This window comes from Pipistrellus kuhlii, unplaced genomic scaffold (assembly GCF_014108245.1).
Source record: "Pipistrellus kuhlii isolate mPipKuh1 unplaced genomic scaffold, mPipKuh1.p scaffold_m20_p_4, whole genome shotgun sequence".
Classification (NCBI taxonomy): Eukaryota; Metazoa; Chordata; class Mammalia; order Chiroptera; family Vespertilionidae; genus Pipistrellus; species Pipistrellus kuhlii.
Window position 1 is genome coordinate 22,875,743 of NW_023425540.1, and position 22,758 is coordinate 22,898,500.

Consider the following 22,758-nt stretch of genomic DNA (forward strand, 5'->3'; position numbering starts at 1 on the left):
GTCTCCTCACTGCTGTCAGTTGGGTGGCAAATCACAAAGGAATAAGGAATAAATGAAATGAAAGTGTGGGCTAAGGGGTGGTCTTGCTGTGACTATGTGGGGCGGGGGGAAAAGAAGGAGGTTGAGGTGGTGATGTTGCATTTCTGGGCTGAAAGAGGCAGTGGCAGCCAGTCTTCTTAAGGGATTCTCTTTAAATCTCCCATTTTCTCATCCTGGGGAGGGGGGTAAATATGTGGGGGATGGATGTGATACCAACAGCAGCAGCAGCAGCAGCTCCAGTCTGTCCATCTCTGGCTCAGACATTGGGCGTCACACCAGTTTCACACCAAGGAATAAAACCCACATCTTCCTGAACCCCGTTCCTCATTCTTGTCAAATATGAGCTTCCATCCTCAGATCCTGATACAATTTTGTTCTTGTCATTCCCTTTCACTCAGTAATTCTTCTATATTAACCTGAATGCAGAGGCTCATTGCCTCAGGCACGAAGGACACATTTATTTTTTTATTATTATTTTTTAAAATATATTTTATTGATTTTTCACAGAGAGGAAGAGAGAGGGATAGAGAGTTAGAAACATTGATGAGAGAGAATCATCGACCAGCTGCCTCTTGCACACCCCCTACTGGGGATGTGCCCGCAAGCAAGGTACATGCCCTTGACCGGAATCGAACCCAGGACCTTTCAGTCCACAGGCTGACGCTCTATCCACTGAGCCAAACCGGTGCCGGCGAAGGACACATTTATATTCTTGGCTTTGTATCCCCTAATGGTCTTGAGAGCTCTAGTGTTAAATACAAGAGATTCTGAGTAGAGGGAAACATACTGCTAAATACTGCATATTCATGTATTTGTGTATTTTGGATTTTGAATGTCCAATGTTGGTCTTCAATAAAGGCTACACTGTAAGCCATGAAAGGGAGGAGTGTGGGGGAGACAAGAGCAGTTGCCCTTCTCAGAGAAAGGGCAGGAGCCTCCCAGGACTGAAGGGAGATTGGAAGGGACTAAAAGAAGGGAACCAGGACCCTTATCAGCTTTTCCCACTGCCTAACCCTTTGCATACTATTTCCAAAATACTGAGCTGCTGTGTAGCTAAAAATATGGAGAAAAGCCTCTGTGGAGATGGGAGACAGAGAGCTCATAGAGAGAAGGAGGGGTCCCTTATCAATGTGGGGCAACCACCATTGAACAGGCAGGGCTAAGCAGAGATGGATGAAGTGTGCTCTTCCAGCAGACACCCAGTCGGCTCTCAAGACCTGATATTGGCACAGTTGAACACTTGAAATTCACCAACAATATACCCTACACCAGGGAGACACAGGTGCTGATGGAGAATGACCCATATCAAGCATGTGGATCAGGTGGAGCAGCAGAGGCTATGGGAGTCCTGAAGAGGGAGCCTGAGTTGGGTGGGAGCAGCTCTGAACACATCTGCCCTTGCTGCAGAAGGCACACATGGGATCAGATGCTCTTCCATGGACACCAGCAAGACACAGAAAAGCCACAGAGCAAACTGCCCCTCTTCTCTGACACCATGAATGAAGAAAATGTGGGTGAATGAGGTGGGTGGAAGGGGCTACATAATTGGTCTAAAAGAAGTTTAAATTCAATGGATGTCCATCATAGAACTAGAACTCCCCCATTTTTGGTCTTCCAAGTTTGTGACCACACATTTCAAACTCACTATGTTGCTAATTAACACAACTACCTTATCTATAATTGGACAAGATTTTTCAATAAGTCAGAGTTTTCCACTGGGTGTTGTAGAATAGTTCCTGATTAGCTTTGACTTGTGAAATACTTTCCACCAACTGTACTTACTGCCAACATCAATGGGGCTTGGCTTATGGAAAAGAAAACACATGCAAAGGAAAGTAACCTGAAACCGGTCTCCCTCTTCACCCAATTATCAATGGTTGTGCAACATACCCGAACTCTAAGAAATGCATAGTGCTAGTGTTAGAACCGGAAGTCTTGGCACCAAAGGAGTCTTGGCAGCGGAGACATCAATAAGTCTTCTGGGAGCAGCCTGGCAGCTCTCCAAAGACACAACTAACCACAGGGCCACATCCTTCTAGACTAAAGACAACGGCCTTGCCTCCTAAAAGCTGACAGGAGGCAAGGCCGTTGTCTTTCTAGAAGGATGTGGCCCTGTGGTTAGTGATGTCTGTGGAGAACTGCCAGGCTGCTCCCAGAAGACTTATTGATGTTTCCGCTGCCAAGACTCCCAACTCATCTCCTAGGGCTTCTTCCCTGCTCCCCTACACTCCATGGGCCCCTTTACATGCCCAGGGAATACTAGATGAACCTCCCCCATGGCTGCCAGCTGTGCTGCCTGGACCTCGGTGTCCTGTGTGATACTCGGACTTCACTGCTCTCCATAATTGACTCAGTCCTCCTTCCCCCCTTTGGCTTTCATGGCCCTTTCTGGTATCAGAGTACTGGCCTCCAATGGCTCTGTACCATTGCAGCCTGAACCCTGGTTCTGAGAATAGTCCTGGCTCAGGGCCTGGAAAAAAGTCACCTAGTCAGGACAGCAAATTACAACTCAGAAGGTTGCTTAGTGAGCATAAAATTGGAGCAAGGAGGGCTGGATATTCTTAAGGGATGTTCCCAATGTGCTGGGGTAGCAAGATACAGTGTCCTTTTCAACTCTGGGGCTATTTTCAGAAAAACACCTGGGAGGGGACATCTGAAATCCCAGCATCCATCCCCCCACAGGGCTGGAGGAGCACACCTCCCTCCCCGCTTCTTTTAAACTATTGCCATCATTCACTAAAGCCTGCTTCAATTGCAGCACCATGCGTTAGGTTTTAAGATTGCATTTCATCTTTATTAGCTCCATTTGCGTCGCTTGCTTCCTGATGAGATTTTGAGGGGATACCTTAATTTCAGCAGTGGTGTATTTATAGATCTTATCGCTGAGCAGATTGCTTCTGGGAAGATTTTTGCTGATGAGTGAATCTGACCTCCCCCACATACGTCAAGTCCTGGATTTTCAGATGGAGAATGACACCTGCTGACCCACTTTCACAGTGTGGAGGGGGACAGGTCATCCCAAGACAAGTGTGGCTTCCTCAGGGAGGTGTCTCTGAATCTTCTGACCAGGAAAGGCTTTCTGGTATTGTCCTTCACAGCACTGCACAGCCTCCTTCTTAATGCTTGGCACTAGGAGGATAATTTGACACTCATTTTGTTTTATTTTGTTAATGTGCATATTCATTCCTAGGGTTGTCATAATAAAGTACCATAAACTGGGGGCTAAGAACTACAAACATTTGTTGTCTCATGGTTATGGAGTCTAGAAATCTGAAATCAAGGTGTCAACAAGGCCAAATACCCTCTGAAGGTTCTAGGGAGGGGGTCTGCTCCAGGCTTCTTCCCTGGCTTCTAGCAGAATCAGGTGTTCCCTGGGACTTGTAGATGTGTCACTGCAGCTCTTGTCTTCACATAGCACTTCTCTGTGTCTCCACATGGTCTTCTCTGTGTGCTTGTCTGTCTCTTTTATCCCATCCCTCCCCTCCCCCCCCCCTTTTTTTTTTTAAAAAAAAAGGACACCAGCTATACTGAATTAAGACCCAAGTTAACTAATTCATTTTAACTGGATTACCTCAGAAAGACCTTGTTTCCAAATAAGGTTGCATTCTGAGGTATTGGGGGTTAGAATGTCAACAAATGAATTTTTAGGGGACATAAGTCAGTATATAGGTGCCACATCCATGAAGTTAGAGTTTGTTGTTATTTTCAGGGGAAGCCCCTGAGCCTAGCATGTTGTCTGACCAAGGGGAGTGCCTGAATGAATGAATAAAAGTTGTTTATCTAAGATTAGCTCACCCTCCCTTGCTCCCATGCAGATGTAGCAACTTATGAAATAACTGCCCACAGATATCTTGAGATGGCCCTAACCACACAAGAATCAGGCTGATCATCCAATCTGTCCTGTCTTTCTTTTCCAGTACCAATATTTGAGAATCTGAGTTTGTGGAAAAATACAGGGAATTTGATCTTCTCTTTCCTCTCCTAGATTAATGAATAGTTGATAGAGTTTTGTTTTGGTAAAGGGAAGGTTTACAGATTTAGCAAATGAAAATATAGAATGCCCATTATAATTTACATTATAAATGTAAATTTACCAAGTATTGAATGGGACATTCAATACTTCAAATTTGGATTTCAGATAAATAACCAATATTTTTAATATGTAAAAATATTGGTTGGTTATCTGAAATCCAAATTTAACTGGATGCTCTGTATTTTGTCTGGCAATCCGAGTGGTTGGCACCTTGGTGGTGCAAAGGTCTATTGAAAGTTGCAGGCAGACTTCTATGGAGATTGAAGGAGAGGAGGCAGGCTGATGAGGATTCTGAGTGGGGAGAGGAGAGGAAGGCAGAGCTCCAGATAAATGTGATGTGGCTATGTTCCATCTTTTTGGTTCTTCACACTCAAGTTCAAACAGCTCCAGAGTACCTCTCCACTTGCCATCTGCACCTCTCCTCCTATGCCATTTCCTTTCTTTCTGCCTCTTCTTTGCTTTCTCTAAGACAGTAGTCTTTATTAGACAGTGAGTAGTATGTTCCTACACACTGCTTACACTAAGTACTGCATTAACAGTTGTAGTGATTTCTGCTCCAATCTCTTTCTACAGGCAACTGGCCCCACATCTGAGGCCCAAGACTCACTTTGTGACTTTGTAGGCATATTTCCACTAGGAAGTGAACTCTCATTTTTCATAAGAAGACTGTAAGTTCCCTAGATTCAAGATCAATTTGGCTTTGAATATTCTCTTTGTCTTTTTGAGTAGTCTCTTTGTCATCATTATCAATATCATTATTATCACCACCATCATCATTATCACTATCATTATTATTACCAGCATCTCCATCACCATCATTATTATCATTATCATCACCATCACCACCATTATCATCATTGTCACCATCACTACTGCAATCACTTTCACTACCTGACATCACTCACCCACACATTTAAATATGTAGAACACTTTATGGTAACTTTGAGAAACATGATAGAGTTCGTATTATATCAGTGCAGACTTAATTACAGATTGTTCTATTCACAAAAGCTCCTCTCCATTTCTTCAATGTATTCCCCATCATCTGCCATGTTGTTTCCAAGGTCCAATTTTTCTTATTTTTTTCCCCTGTCATTTTCCTGTTCTTGGCACCAACTTCCTGCTCAGGTCTACTACACCCCCCTAATGACTTTCTCCTCAAGATCCTACATTTCTTCCAAGTAGCTAATCATTATGTTTTCCTAAACACAATTCTCTTTTTCCAAAACAGTCTTGTGAAAGCTACCCAAATTATACCATTTTTATTCAACTACAATTAGTTTGAAAGGTGCAGGGAACAATCTGAGCTACCTACTAAGAACACTCTCCCTTTTAGCTTGAAATAACAACTCCATTCAACCTTTGCTTTCAACATGAGGCACCAAGTCACTTTCATCTCAGAAAGGCAGTGGCCTCTTAGAAAACTTTGAAAACACTTTCCCCTAATAAGCTTAATGATCAACATTGTATCATCATTAATTTCTAATTATTATCATATATTTTTATTTACACTTATTGAATAAAAAATAATGCTAGAAAATAATCCTATTTTTAAAATTCTTCTTAAGACGTATTTGGGAAAATTGAAAGATTTAAATGTGAGCTGGCTGAGAGGCCAGACTGAAGCCAGCCTCTGAGGATGCCTGCTTGCAGGGAAGAGCAGCTGGAAAAGCTGCCTGGAAGCATTCCTGTGATTTAGTCCTGAGGCTCACATGTCAGCATTATTATTGGAGCTTGGTTTTGCTTCTAAGTGAGCACTGAGGATCTGGGACTCTGACACTGAGCCCCATTGATGTGTTTGGATGTTTTCAGCTCCCTGAAGCATAAGCTTCCTGAGCCAAGGGGTGTTCTTGAGGCTCTGGAACTAAAATTGTTTTTTAACACGGGATCATCCCCCACTTTGCAAAATTATTTGTCCAGGACAAATAACTACACGTATCACTATGAGGAAATCCACCTTTGGGTCAACAGAAGTTTTAAAAGTTCATTATTACTCTAATATTTCAACATTGAAGAATTGGATTCTAACATTGTGCTGGAATTTAAGTTCAAAGGATTCTAGAAAAGTTATAAATAAGGCCTTTATGGGGTAAATTTCTTAATTAGGGAAGCTGCACAGCTCTCTAATTCAGCAGCACAGTAAGATAGAGTTATAAAAAAAATTTTACTTGGCGTGAAATCAACCGTGGCATTGCATTTTCAGTAAGTGCAGCTTAAAGATTCAAGTCAACATAAACTCAAGGCAAACACTATTCAGCCAGAAAAGACAAAGATGAGACAAAAGAAGGGCAAGCTGTATTGCACAGAAGGAAGACATTTCCTGTCTCCATGCTCTATCCTCTTAACTTGCTGGTAAGTCCCTGAAGTGTTCTAAGGGTGAGGTCCCTGCCTACTTCGTGATAAGCACACACCCTTCTGCAGTAATGAGAGCTTGGAGTACACCATTCCCATTTTCTCAGTTTTCCCAATAAATCCTCTTTGATATGGCACCCAAGTCATGCTGTTGGTGTGAGATGGCACCTCCTTTGGATGACAAGGGTGGTAACTTTGTGTAGCCTTCTCAAATTATAATGTACCAGGTAATGTTAGGGGGTTGCTTCCCATTATTACAACACAAGAAAATGGGGATCACTTTTTGCATTATAGTTTCCTGGTGTTGGCAGAATAGCTGCTGCCTCTGGAGCAGTGTGAAGCTCACTGGGCTTCATGGGGACGGTACCAGCCAATGTATGACTGGCCTCATGAAAAGAGGACTGGCCAAGTGAGCTGCCACTCATTGATATTCATTTATTAATATCGTTGCATGCTTTCTTATCAAGGTGATGCATTAGAGATTTAATATACACTATTGCATTTGAATTTTAGTAACTATATGAAAAATAGTATAATAAAAAGGATTTTAAAAGTATGAAGATTAGAGAAAGTAAGAAAAGCTTTCCACACAGATAAGGTATTACAATGTAAATAAATAGATTGTTGGAATTTACAGTAAAGGTAGCCAGTATGTTAAATTAATGTATACAAATTAAAAAAAACATTGTTTTATATAAGCAACATGCAGTTAGAAAATTAAATTAAAATATATTTTAAATAGCAAAAGAAAAAAAAGAAACCATGTATAAAACTTTATGCAGAAGACTATTTTTCTAAGCTAAATTTTTTTGGGTGACATTGGTTAATAATAATGAAGTGGAATTTAAAGCAATAAATGGAAGGGTTTCCATGTTTTTATAGATGCAATGACTCAATATTATAGGCATATCACCTCTTCCAAACTGATCTATGGGATTCAATGCAATCACAGTTGAAATGCCAACATGGTGTGTGTATGTGTGTGTGTGTGTGTGTGTGTGTGTGTGTGTGTGTGTTTAACTTGAGAAACTGATACTAAAATTTATATGGAAACTATACCAAGATATTCTTGAAAAAGAAGAAGATGTAAACATTTGTTTCTTTTAATATTCAACTTTACATATGCTACGAAGGAGATCCTAGAGTTATTTCTTAACCTAGATAGTGGTTACACTGATGTTTAATTTATGACATTTTATTAAGGTTTTGCTTTTTGTTTGTACACTCTTTTGTTTACTTTTATATATATTATACCATAAAAAGGATTTAAAAAAGAGATGACACAAGATACCAAGAGTGGCCACATTTGCCTTTGGATGCTCTAAATGTTTCTGGCTCTTAAAAATTGATCTTGCTTGTCATTATCATTTAAGTAAATGATGACTTGATGAAGAAGTAAGAAACACTGATATAAAACATTTCTCCATTTCCATTGAGAGAACAGCCTTTAAAGCAAACTATTTTCTTGGATTGGGCTTTTGGAACTGTCCTGAAAATGGGCAGGATGAAATTGTAGCTCTCCTTCTCCTCCTGTCCCATCCTCCTCCTCCTTCTGGTCTTCCCCTTCTCCTCTTCTTCCAGTCTTTTTCCTCCTTCTCAACCTCTTCATCTCTCTCTTTCTCCTCATTCTCCTCCTCCTCCTTCATCCCTCTCTTTTCTTTCCCTTCCTCCTGGCCTCACCTTGATGCCAATGAGCAAGGTTAGTCCAGTGCATGGCTCTGGAGGTGATGTGTGAGAGTATTGATTGAATGTCACCCCAGGGGTTAATGCATGCTTACCAATAAATTGAAAACATGTAACCAAGAAACATTGATACAGCAACTAATAAGTATCCAGGAACACAAAGATCTTGACACTTCCATCTTGCTAACACCACAGTCTTCACATGGGGTTCTTCTAGTGGATATGCAGTCTTACATACAAATGGAGCACCATGCCCACTTTTATTTTTACCTCAGTGGGTATTGTAAAGATTAATTTTAATTAAACTCATTTACTTTGAGTTCCTCTGAGGGGTGGTTTTTAACTAATACAAAAGAGCAAGAACAGTACTTATAATTAGGAAAATGTTAGTGAACAGTAATGAAAAAAACCCCAAAATTATGTGAATAATAATTCCATTAAAAGGGGTTTCTATAAATACAGAAAGCATTATACTGAAAGTAGAATGCTTTTCTCAATTTTCTTGACTTTTAAATCTTTGAATTGTATTTAAACACATTATTTTATTGATGGGACATGTGTAACATAATAATTTTATCCTTAAAAGAATTCATTATATCTTCTGAGTTTTAAATAGGGAAAGTATTCTTCAGATAATAAGACCTTTATATTTTTTGAGCCCATAGCTTTGTAATAAAATGTAAAGTACTTAATCCCCTATGCTGCACAGTCTTTCTGTAATACCCATGAGGAATTCATAGGTATTAAATTAGCTACTGGGGGCGGGGTTTGGAAATGTTCTCCAAATGCCATGAACAGATATTGAGAAATCAAGAAAGATAGTGAGAATTACAATAAAAATCAATAATGCTAGATAGTCTATTAAGATTGAAATGTGGTTTGTTTACTAGTATGTCAAGTTTTCTACTTATTAGAAATTTTCTGAGTGGAAATATAATACACAATTTCACCACTACCACCCAAAGGTGGTTGTTCACTGCACTCATTTATAAGGAGTGCAGAGCTTATCAGCTAATGGCACTTTGGAGAATTTGAATTCATCTGATGTGATTGAATACCTCTGCTGGGATGTTGGTCTATGAATTTAGCTACACACTCTCTAAAAACAGTATCTATGTATCCTGACTATGATAGGATTGTGAGATTTTGAGCTAAACCCTCCTCAGAGCCTCATTATTGGTATCCACTTGGGATTATCAGAGCACTTGGTCTATTAGAAAGCTGGCTATCATATTGATTAATTATTGATTTAACAAATCTTTATTGTTGAAAGTATTACATATGTCCCCTTCCTCCCTCCCATTGACTTCTTCCAGCCCACCTCTACACCCCACCCCAGGCACTCATCACCCCATTGTGTCCATAGGTTATGAATATATGCATACAAGTTCATTGGTTGATTCCTTCCCCCTCACCCGCACCTGCCTTTCCTCATAATTGATGTGTGATGTTTTGTTCCACTAAAAATATGAGTAAGATTTTTTTATATTTCACTATGATTACCTATTTACAATAAATTTAAAAGTAATATGGTAGAAAACTCACCAAAAGCTGTTAGATATTTTTATTGAAGTATAGTTGACATACAACATTACATTAATTTTAGATGTACGTCGGAAGAATTCGACAATTATGATGCGATTACCATGATAAGTTTAGTAACCACCTGTCACCATACAAAATTATTATGATGTTATTGACTATATTACCTCTGAGTACATTACTTGCCCAAGGCTTCTGTATTTTATAAATGGAAGTTTGTATCTCTTATTCCCCTTTACATTTTTCACTCATCTCCCCATATTCTCCCCTCTGGTAACCATCAGATGGTTTCCTGTGTTTTTTAAACATTCACATGTAAGTGAAACCATATGGTAGTTGTCTTTTTCTGTCTGACTACTTCATGTAGCATAATACCATCTAAGACCATCCACATTGTTGCAAATGGCAAGATTTAATTCTTTGTTGTTGTTGAGTAATATATATATATATATATATATATATATATATATATATATATATATAAAATCTCACACCTTCTCATGTTCTTTATCTATTTATTGGTAGACACCTAGGTTGCTTCCATATCTTGGCTATTGTCAATAATGCTACAATGAACATAGGGGTGCCTATATCTTTTTGAATTAGTATTTTTGTTTTATTTGAATAAATATCCAGAAGTATAATTGATGGGTTGCATGGTAGTTTTATTTTTAATTTTTTGAGGAATTCCATACTGTTTTCCATAGTGGCTGCACTAATTTATGTTCCCAACAACAGTATAGTAGGGCTCCTTTTTCTTCACATCCTCACCAACACTTTATTTATTATCTTTTTGATTTATTGCCATTTTGACAGGTGTGCTCATTGTGGTTTATATTTGAGTTTTCCTGAAAGTTAATTATGTTGATCACATTTTCATATGTCTATTGAGCATCTTCAGGTCTTCTTTGGAAAAGATATCTATTTTTATTTAATTTTTTTATATTACACAATTTTTATTCAATTTTTTTTATATTGAGTTATATGAGTTTTTATATTTTTTGGATATAACCCCCTTATTGGATATGTCATTTGCAAAAAGCTTCTCCCATTCAGTAAGTTTATTTTTGTTTTGTTGATGGCTTCCTTCACTTCCTTCACAAGCTTTTAAGTTTGCCAGAATATCATTGTTTATTTTTTATTTTATTGCTGTTACCCAAGGAGAAAAAATACCTATACAAAAAAATATTGCTAACACACATGTCAAAGAGTTTACTATTTATGTTTTTCTCTAAGAGTTTTTTATAGTGATGGGTTTTACATTTAAGTTGACAGATTTTTAAGAACAAAGGAGATTGGAAAGGTCAGTGTTCCTTCCTCTGGGGGTTCAGTACCAAGGCCAGCTCTAGGGTGGGACTCCATATTCCCAGCTCTCCCAGCCTCTATGGAAAGTGGAGAGAAGGGAGTTTGAAGGTTACTTAATGAAAGTTGCTAATGGATTGGTGTGACACATGCCAATATTTTTTGTCCAGAATTATCATTGCAAAAGATCTCTGAATCCGACTGGCTCTTAAGAAGGGCAGGTTCCAGGTTACAAGAGTGGACTCCCATGTCTTATTCTTTGCAGTCCTTTGAACCACAAGATGAGAGGAGGTGACAGGACCATTTATGGACATCAGCTTAGATCAGTATGTTTTCTTTTGAGTTTGGTTTCCTTGATTACTTTATATGTGTGATGTTTATTTGCATTGTTGCATGTCGTTGTAGTTCTTTAATTTACTTGTGGTTTAGCATTATGTTGTAAGAATGAACACCACTTTATGTGACTATCTTATTCCTAATGGACATCTGGGCTGTGGGCATGCTCCGTGAGCAGCACTGCACATGGGCCCTTATCACCTGTGCCTGTGCTTCTGTAGGGGAATACATGTAGGTAGTGCTGCCTCTGGACTTCAGCAGGAGATCCCTATAATGGGTTGTGCATAGAACAAATATAGACAAGCACACATTTATTTAGGGACATGGGGACACCGCTCTCACAAAGCACCTGTCTCTCGGCACAGGCACAGCATGGCCCTTAACCTGTGACTTCCCACCCTGCAGCTAACACCTTTCAGGCCCCAAGAGGAACTTCTTCCCATCTGCCTCTGAATTCTGGGAGAGGTGCAAGTCACTCAGACTTTGTAGTGTGGAAGCTGTGAGGTAGAAGCTGCTCAGGAAGGTCTAGCTATACTAGATGGTAATTCTTCACATTGGCATCCAGAAGGTTTTTAGCACAAGAATGCTGAAGAGTTTTATTTCTACAAAATATTTATTATGATTGAATTATAGTTTTAAAAATTTACATAATTACAGCTCTTTATAACTTTGATTTAAATTTTTTTAGTTTATAAATTACAAGTTATGTTTAATTTAACTTTAAAAGGTATTTTAGTTAAAAAAAACTAAAGAAAATCATAAAAAGTATTTTTAAATGGCTGATTTTAGGTATTATTTTCATTTATATGTTTATAGACTTCTATATTTCATGTACATAATTTATATTTTTGATAGAAATATTCAAAGTTATGCATTTAAATTATAATTCATTATAAATTTTAATCTGAAATATATATGTTATAAGCTAAAGGATTGTCTTTGATCGTAGAGAATTAATGTAAGTCAATTTTTTTTCAATAGAAATAGAAAATATGGAAGTGGACCTCCTATGGAAAAAGTTGAAAAGGAAATAAAAAAAATCTTCAAAGAGGAAGTGCTGCTTAAATTAAAAATAATCTGGAAACAATAAAATTGTGCAGCCTTCTGTGAAGTGTGAATTACATGAACTTTACAAACAGTATATTTTAAATGTTATAGTCAGATTAAATTATTGAAAAAATAATGACAATGAGCAAGAGAATTAATCTCACCAAACATAAAATGTGAACAAGTCAGATATAATTATTTTTCATTCAGCACTAAAGGGAGACTGAATTTTTAATCAACTTACAAGAATTGAAAGAGTGATTTTTATCAAATCCATAGCTAGATGCAACAGATTCAGATCCAGCCTGCTATTAGAAGGTGAAAGAAACGATATTCATGAAATTAGGCAAGAAAGATGAAATCTCATTAGATTGTTTTGATAGTGTGTGAACTTTCTTGCAAACTCACTGATTTAAATGGATGATTCTGATTTTCCTTTAGTAAGCCTGACAGAAAATTTAGTATTCTACAAAAAAAAATTATTTCAAATGAAAAAATGGGTATAGAAACCAACTATTATATTTTAGGTTTAAAGGCAAAGCATTTGGTAACTTTCCCCCGAATTTTATTAGTCAGTGTTGGCTATGATGGTATCTGTGGCTGGAAACATTCAACTTCTGAAATATAAGAACATAAAACTTCTTAATTATAAGAGCATAACACACATGTAATTACCACCATGGAAAAAGTCTGAATGAACAGCAAACAATAGTGTTCAAGAAAGACGCGTGAACATGTCTTTATCAGAGTAAAATGATGTCCAATATTTAGCAAACAGAATGATGTGTTCTTTTTTTGTGTGTGATGCCACTAGTACAATATTTAGAGAAAACAATATAAATCTCCTAGTTTTAGAGAAATTATTTCAAAATTAGATTATAGAGTGACTGAACTTGGAATATAAACAAAAATGAAGCACAGAAACATTATCAAGGATGGAATATTCAGATGAGACCCAGATTTTAATGAACACTAAAAAAATTACACTAAATGTTTAAAAAAGTGAATATTACTCATTTCAATCGAATTGCACCAAGGACAAATGTTCTGTTGAACAACTAATATTTATGATATGCAATGTTAACTACCAGAATAAAGAGCATAGGGACATCTAAATGAGTATTTATGTTATTAGTTTTAAGTTTATTGTAAAGTGTATTGGTTTTTAGTTAAATAAAACATAGGATGAACAACTTTTAGTTTTGACATTGATTTAAAAGATAGTTGAGTGCCTATGGAAAAAGCACTAAAAATGTTGGTAAAGAGAAAAATGTAAAAGCCAGATTTTTGGCTGAAAATCCATTTGTTACTAGGCATTACGACTCAATTATACCCATGGTGATAACAATTTTAGAGCAATGAATGCAGTAAATACATATGATATTTTCTGGATCTTTCCAAAGATAGAATCTCTTACAAATGTGACTTTCAGATCATTCTTGAACACATAAAAGGGAACACCAAATAGATGCTGTTAGATAAATTAGATTTGGTTTATACAAAGTAAAAAATTCACTAAAAGAGTCAAGTAAAACAGAAGAGGATCTCCAAATCTAAAGTTAATATGGTATTCAGCAAACAGATTAAATTAATGTGAAATTTAGTATGAACTATTGCATTCTAATAATATGCTGCAAAAAGCTTACAAAAAGCCAAATCTAAATTTAGGTATTTTGCCCTTAGGATTAAAATAGTTTGAACTTTATTTTTAGAGAGAAGTGGATTTTGTTTCTGTGAACCATGCACTAAAGGTGACATTTTAATACAATTTAAAAACGTAAAACCAGGGAACAAAAATGCTTACATGACTATGAAGAAGATTATGCATTAATGATGGTAAAACTTGTGTCCATTTTGAATCATGATATAATCTCAACTGAAGAGGAGATTTGAGTAGATTGAGCAACATTATGTCAGTTTGGGTTTTCTTTATAATATTTCAGAATTGAACAAGTTAAAAAAAAAACTTAAGAAATTCAGTTAGTTAAGAATTAAGAGCTTTCAGTCAAGATGGCAGAATAAGTAAATGTTCTATTCACCTCTTCTCAATTAGCACATCAAAATTATAACCAAACTACAGAACAACCAGCAGGTAAGAACCACTTGAGGTTGAGCCAAACAGAAGTCCTATAATTAAGGATTTAATTATTCTAGAATAAGCCACGACGAGGCTGGTAGGAGGGACAGAGACTCTGAATGGGCTGGTCTCATACCCAGGTGTGGAGGCTAAAAATCGGGAGGGGTATCTCAGCTGCAGAGTTCCTCACTCAGGAGCGAGGGGTCCCAGCCTCACACCAGGCTTCCCAGGGTTCCAGTGCCAGGAAGAGAAGTTGATTGGCTGGATGAGTCATTGGTTAAGTATGCCCTGAACATATCTGAAAAACTGATAGATCTTTCCATGTTGGTGGGAGAATCAAGAGGGCCACTGAAGCCAAAATAGGTGTACTGCTGTGGTCATGTTTGTGTTTTATAGTGTGTGTCCAGGAGGGTAGAAAAAGGTCTCATTATTGCAGGTCACTAAGAGGTTTGGGGGAAGAATTATTCCAGTCTTCTCTTGTCTCACTTCTCCTTGGCAGAGAACCAGAGGGGATGACCAGTTGCTGCTGACCTCTTAACCTGTCCTGAGTCAGAGAAGGAGCTGGAAGGTGATAGTGAGGGTTGCTCATACATCTCCTTTCAGTGTTTCCCTGTGAAAAGAGACTCAATAAAATCATCATTTAAAAAAATCCAGTAAGGTTTTCTTTTGAAAAATAAATGCTATTTCCCTCCCTCCTTTTATTTGTCTGTACTAACAGGAAAAAGAATCAAGTTGGAGTCTAGCTCCAAAAGCTGCCATTATGTATTTGGTTGTTCTCATCTCTGTGATCAAATATTGAAGGTGAATGTGAGGAAATCGATACCAAGGTGGAGGAGCAGAGTTACCGTATTTTTCGGACCATAAGACGCACCGGACCATAAGACGCACCAGTTTTTAGAGAAGGGAAATGAAGAAAAAAAGATTCTGAAACAAATAGTGTCCTAAAATATTTTATGTGCATTAAAACCCAACATCACAGTCATAAACACATGTAATCAACCCTGTAAAGTAAACAGCAGCATTTAGAACCATTTTAGAGCCGGGCAAGCACACAGAGACCACACAGAGCCGGGCAAGTAAAAAACCTTTTTTTTTAAAGTACATGTGTAGGCTATATTTGGACCATAAGACGCAGGGACTTTTTCCCCCCACTTCTGGGGGGAAAAAAGTGCGTCTTATGGTCCGAAAAATACGGTATGTAAGAGCCATGGAATGAAACATTAAGTGCCGTACATTGAGAGCAGGGATGAGGATGGGGTGGGGAGGGATCTTAGCCCTATCAAGGGACTACTGTTTGAATTCTATTTGGGAATTGTGAGAAATCAATATGAAAACATACATACTAGAAACATCTTTTTTATCTCCACTGACCTAAAAAGCAAGACTCAAAAAGTGCTCACATCAGTTAACTCAAGGTCTGGGAAAAGTACTGGTATCATGTAAGAGAGAGGATCCTAAATCACAAGACGGGCATCTTTCTTTCAGAATCCCCACATCCCATGTGCGGGCAGTAGTGGTGGCCTAGAGTCTGCTGTTACTGGGGTGCAGAGGAGCATGAAGGAGCAAAACACTGAAAAATGTGAAGATTAGACTTTTATAAAATAATGCAGATTTATTACTTTTAGATACATGGACTAAGTCAAGCTGGCCATGGAAAGTGCTCCCTATTAAAGGGCTTGATTTAATAAGGAACAATTTTGATTCCTGTTCATGGTTCAGTAACCCTGATTTCATTAACAGTTAGTTTAGATAGATTTAAAAAAAATTCATTCTTTGGAGTGGTAAACCCTTCTTCATAATCGTTATACATTTTAGCTTAGACACTGGTTTTTCATAGAACCCAAAGATGTGATCTTTGGTGCTGGCACTCTGCCGGTGGCTGCTGGCAGGTCCCACACCCTGGACAGTGATGGATGAGCAACACCTCCCAGGACTCATACTACCACCCCCCCACACACACACACACACCCCGAAGGCTCTGTCTGCAGATTCTGATTAACCAGACAGGTTTATTCCACTCCAGTACACCTTTTTCCCCAATTAAGACACCCAGACTTTGTATTGAGTGAGGACTATGAAGATAAGTATACACCTGTCTTTGGGCATCAGAGTCTAGTTGGTGGTGGAGTGGGGCCATGAAGAAGAGTGAGCACAGGGTGTCTAGAGATTGGGGGACACAGGGAGGGAGTAGCTGATTCAGCTTGTGGTGAAAGCGGGAGATTAGGAAAGTTATGCAGAAATGGCATGTTTAAGTTTTGAAAAAAGGTTTGGCTGAGAAAGAAAATTCAGCATGAAAGAGCAATGAAGGCCTGGCACCCTGGGAATGAGGTGTGTGCTGCCTTTGGGGGCCTGTGCATAACTTTGTGAGTTTGGATAGGACGGAGTTTGAGTGTATGTGTGGGGGTGGAGGGAGGCCTTTCATCATGAATCTGGACAGTTAGATAGCAAAAGGAGCTAAGCTCATGAGTGGTCTCATTGCCACAGTAAAAAATTTAGGTTTTACTCTAGTGACGGGGGGGCGGGGGGGGGGTAGAGCTAGCTAATGGACTTTTGCATTTCTTCTTACTTTTCATTTTGAAATAATAATTGATTTACAGAAGAGTTGCAAGGATAGCATAGACAGTTTTTGTATACATTTCATCCAACTTCCTTTAACAGTAGCATCTTATATTACTATGGTGCATTGGTCAAAAGTAGAAAATTAACATTGGTATGGTATTATTAGCTAAACCAAAGACTATTAAGATATCAACAGTTTTTCCACTAATGCCATTTTCTATTCTAGGAGCCAATCCAGGTTCCATGGTGCATTTAGTCCCCATGTCTCTTCTATCTCTGCCAATCTGTTCCTCAGTATTTCCTAAACTTTTTATTGCCCAGAAAAGTTTGAAGACTATTGGTCAAGTAGTTTGTGAAATGTCTCTCAGTTGGAGGTCTGTGCCATGTATTCTCATGATAGGTTAAGATCATAGGAAGAGTATCACATAGACCATTCTCAGCCTGGGAAATCAGGGGGTATTCAACTGCTGATGTGAACCTTGCTCACTAGGCTAAGGTGTTCTCTATGTTGTGTGTTTTTTTACATTGTATTTCCCCCTTTTTAGTGGGGGGGAGGAGATACTTTGAGTCTATGTAAATATCATTTTCCTAATTTTTCTTGCATATTAATGTTTTCTGCCCATTGACATTGGTATTCATCGGTGGGCCTTGCCTGCAAGAATTTATACTCAGTGGTTAAAGAAGTAGGAACCATAGGTTCTTCCGTTTGGAGAGGAAGGAGGGGTCGAATGTGGTGTGCAGGTTTCTGAGATGACAGGTGGATGTGCAGCTCATGGGACTGGAAACATAGAGGAGGCTTTGCATCCTTCTTGTTTTCCAGCTTCCGGCAGCAATCTTATTAGAAATCTCTCAGCTCTCTTCTTCTGGGCTGTTTTGTGGAGAGCAATCTGGTTTCTTTCTGCATTGTCTCCACATTCTCTAACTCCTCTCTACCATTGTCTTCATATACAACCTTCCTGGGTGAAGATGGAGAAAATATGAAATATATATGAAAAATATATGAAAAATATATATGAAAAAAATAGGAAAAATATAAAGCTAGTGCAAAAACAAGAGTTAGGAAACTGATGACCTGCCAATTGTTGGCTGTTTCAGAATTAGGGAGGCACTGCAACTTAACCTGTTTTTAGACTCACAATCAGGGCAGGAGCTGGGGGGAGCAGAAGCTATGTTCTGTGAGGCTGGAGGGAGAAGCTGGGAAAGCTCAAGGCCTTCAGACTTAAAAGTGAATACAAGCTACACTCAGTCTAACTTCTCCTAAGGAGAATATTTTAAATGAGAAAATTTCTTTGTTTTTGTCAGATCAGTGAGGGTGGGGGTGGGGTGGGGTGATAAAACCAGAGATATTTAACAAAGGAGAGGGAAGGTATCTGAAAACATTGTGGGGTGACTCCTCAGGAGGGAGTTGGGGTCTCGGCCACCTACTAGCCTGGGCAGAGAACCTGGAGACCAACTGCATTCTGTGGACTGTGTCAACATGGCAGGCCAGAAAGTGAGGATTTGAGAGGGAAAGACTGGGAAAGTCAGCATAAAGTATTCAAATAATGTCTAAGCAATGTAGGACCCAGTGAGTTTGATGTCTTTGCCCAACAATAGCATACCTAGGCAGTTGTGGGATTAGGACCAGAGAGAGGGCACATGAATGATGAAATATTCCAGGTGAGCCAGGATATATAACATGAGTTTAGGAGTGGATTAGATTGGCTCTGATAAAGGACCATGCCTTGGAAAGATTATCAGTTAGAGACATAAAGGCATTGCCACTTTGAACAGTGGATGACTTTGGCATCTTTAGAAATTCCCTATCACATCTCTCAGTATGGGATACTTCACAAGACAAAATCTAGTGGGATAAGCTAGAGAAATAAATGTCTAAGGCTAGGGAGGTAAAAAAAAAAAAGATAAACAAAAGATGATACTTAATTCTAGCAAATCTTGTTAACTTGTTTTGTAGAAAAAGGCAAGAAATAGCTGAAGATGCAGGTTGAACTGTTAGAAACACAGTTGAGCTTTCCTGAAAAACAGTGGCAAAAGAGAAGAGAGAAATAAAACACCAGACACCATTTCAGAAAGAAAAATGTCACAAAAGACATGCTATGCAAAGCCTGGAACACAGGAGTGCTCACAAAATCTTTCACCAAAAACATTCAATATCACGGATGCTCACCATTTGTTTCTTCCCAAAAATGGCTAACAGGTCTACATACATATAAAACCTGTGTGTGTGTGTGTGTGTGTAATGGCGCAGGAGCCTTTACTCAATAAATATAGGTCTTCCTTAGAATAGATATCTTTGTCTTCAGCCCTTTGCAAGAGGTAGGAGAAGCCTATGACTTCCATTTATTGATATTATTCAATGAATAGCACAGCTTTAGAGACTAATGAGCTTTTATACTGTGATCTTTAACACATGAGAAATTTGTTTTCCCTTTATATGATTTGCAAATGTTATTGAAATTAAAGGTTTATTTTTTCTCTACATTATTTTTATAAAGAATAAAATAAAAGATCCAAAGAAACTCCCTGAGTTTTCACATTAGGACCATCTGTTGGGGAGTATGAGGGGAGCTGAGAAGTGCCAGCTGCCACAGTGCTTACCCCATTTTGGGGCCACAAGTTTTGAGAGAGACCTCTCCTTGCCCAGCACTATTATTGGGAAGCAAATAGTAGTGCAGGATGATTTTCTCCCCAAAGAGTACCTTTGTGTGCTAGATCCTGCACTGAGAGGAAAGCTGTTTCATGCTATCTTTATGAGGTCACTCCTGGACTGATAAAATGTTGGGTGGTTTGCAAGAAATAAAGGCTTTGCCTGGCTCTTATTCATGGTGATTTCCCCAGTGCTCTGAGGTTTGAGGTTTGAGTATGTTCACTCCCATGTCTGCTGATTCTTTGCAGGTTGAATTCTCCTGGAAGCAGGATTTGAAATGGAGTTTAGGGTGCAGGGCATTTGTTATGGAGGTCCCTCAGCCGCAGGAGGGAGGAAAGATAAGCAGGATTGGACAGAGGGAGGAGTTGGACTGTGATGCCTTGGCTGTCTCCATGAGACTGCTGGATTTAGAATAGCCCATCAGAGTTCTAAATTAGCTGAAGTACCCAGTCCTTCATACTCTTGTTTCAAGCAGGCATTGAACGTAAACCATCCTTGGGAAAGCATGATCTTGGGTAAGAAAGTTCTGAGCAGCTGATGCCATCCCTGATTAAGCAAAATGACCTTGGTAGGTCAGTACCTTCTGGTGCTCTTGAGTTTCAGGCCCCTGTAAGGGGATTTCTTATTAAAATGAAATATTAAACATCCCAGGTCAGAAACTCAAGAGTAAGTGTATTGGAAGCCACATCCTTGAGATAGTGTCTCAAGCAGAAGCTCCAGCCTCCTTCAGATTCAAATAAGCGATTTGCTGTCAGACTTGATTCCTTTTGCTTAGCACATCAAGTCACACTCAAAGGGAGTATGGTAAAACCAGAATGTCTTTTCATATTCCAAATAAAACTTATCAATAGGATTCCAAGGGAGGTCAAAATGACTCCCTTATTGTTTAAACACAGAGCCGACACTATATATAAACACAATTTGAGACAGTTATTACCTTTGCCAGCTCTCAGGGAACTTCTGCTGTCAACTTCTTGTTGCCTCCATCTGAATGAGTGACACTTACAACCTTTAAACATGGGAATGAAAGAAAAGTGTACCTGCCTCCCAGGAGCTGTGAAGCTCCATGGAGATGCCAATCAGAAGTATTATTACTCCTAGCCCCTGAATTTCATTATATTAGGTTAACCTTCTATTCCATACAAATATTCTCAAAAATGACTTCAGATTGAAAACTATTTCATGCAGCTTCCATGCAAGGGTACATTTTTAAACTACTAGTTAGAAAGAATTTGTGCATTGCAATGAAATGGATTAATTATGGTTCACATGAGGCATTTTTTTCTTTTTGCAGATTAAAAAATGTACATGACCATGGCCATTTACATATAATCATAGAATTAGTTTTGAATGGTTTAAGTCACAAAACGTCTTGATATCATTTTATTTGAATTGATTTTAACAAACACATCAAATATTTTATTTAATTCTTTAATTAATGGGGGAATCAGTATGATGTTCTAACTGGTTCAAAGGAAAATTCAAACAAACACATACATTTAGACCATCAGGAATATAGAAACATATATTATTTACTCATTATTTTTCAAATATATTTTGTATTTATTTCAGAAAGGAAAGGAGAGGTAGAAAGAAAAACATCAATGACGAGAGAATCATTGATCTGCTGCCTCCTGCATGCCCCCTACTGGGCATTGAGCATGCAACCTGTCCATGTGCCCTTGACCAGAATTGAACTCAGGACCCTTCAGTCTGTAGGACAATGCTCTATCTACTGAGTCAAACCAGGTAGGGTTAGAAATATATTTGAAATAGATATAAAATTGATCGATAGCCACAGAGTAATAATCAAGTGCATCTCCACCACACACAATCTGCTTTTCTTTGGGCAAGAATCATTTGAATTTTGTCAGTATTCTGCAACTTACCCAGTTGTGTAATAGCTCAAAGACAATGAAAGGCAGACAATCCCCAGAAGGGCACCCTAGACAGTAATTATATTTACTTATTTAAAAGCCCTTTATATTATTTCTGATACGTACTATATTTTGAATGCTGCCTTTGGACTCAGCTTTCATATCTTGTATAAAGTTGGCCAATGAAGTTATATGCTTACTTTTTTCCTCCTATGTCTAACAAATATTGTTCTGAAGGGTTTGAGTTCGGTTCCAGTCAAGGGCACATGCTGGGGTTGCAGGCTTAATTCCCAGTAGGAGGTGTGCAAGAAGCAGTTGATTAATGATCCTCTCTTATCACGTTTCTATCTCTCTCTACATTTTCCTTTCCTCTCTGAAACCAATAAAAATATTTTTAAAAAATGATATTTTGCTCGTATCTATATTGGAGGTTTCTAAGATTGCCCCCAGGTTTGGAAATCCCATAGGAGGACTCACAGCACTTGGCATATAGTGGCACTCACAGCTCTGACTTATTACAGTGAAGAATACAGAGCAGAATTAGCAACAAAAATGGCTCATGGTGCAAAGTCAGAGAGAAGCCAGATGCAAGCTTCCAAAACCCTCTCCTGGAGGAGTCACACAGAATGTTCTGAATTCCTCTAGGAACAGGTTATGACAATATGTGAGAAGTGTCCACCAGTGAAGCTCTTTAGAGACTCAGGGCCTAAGGTTTTCCTTGGGGGCTGACCACATAGGCACTCTCTCTTCCTGGCATGGCACCAAAACTCTGGACTCCCCAAAGGAAAGCAGGTACTCAGCATAAACCACATTTCTGTATAAATAGTTTATTCACATCCTCTCTTATCATTAAGGGAATGATGGGACCCTCCTTTAAATCTAAGTTCCTGGATGTCAGCCCAGGGCTCACCTTGCAAGCAGGCCTTTCTAAGGACAGCAGTCTCAATCAATCATATTATCTCTTTTCTGTACAGTGTCTATATTGCAGCTTTTTATAGGCAACGTTTTGATTTTAAGATTGATCTATCTGATATGTTTAGTTTATTGAATTTTTATAGTATTCTGTTGATGAACATTTAAGTTGTTCCTTATTTTCCATGGCTGAAAATATTACTATAAGGTTTTTAAGAACGTTCTTTTGTGTTCTTGGACATGTACAGATATCTCTGGACTATAATGTATACATATCTTCAACTTTGCTAGGCACAAGAAGGTGCTCTCCAAATTGTACCTACCTTACAATTCCACTTGTTTCTTTATCTCT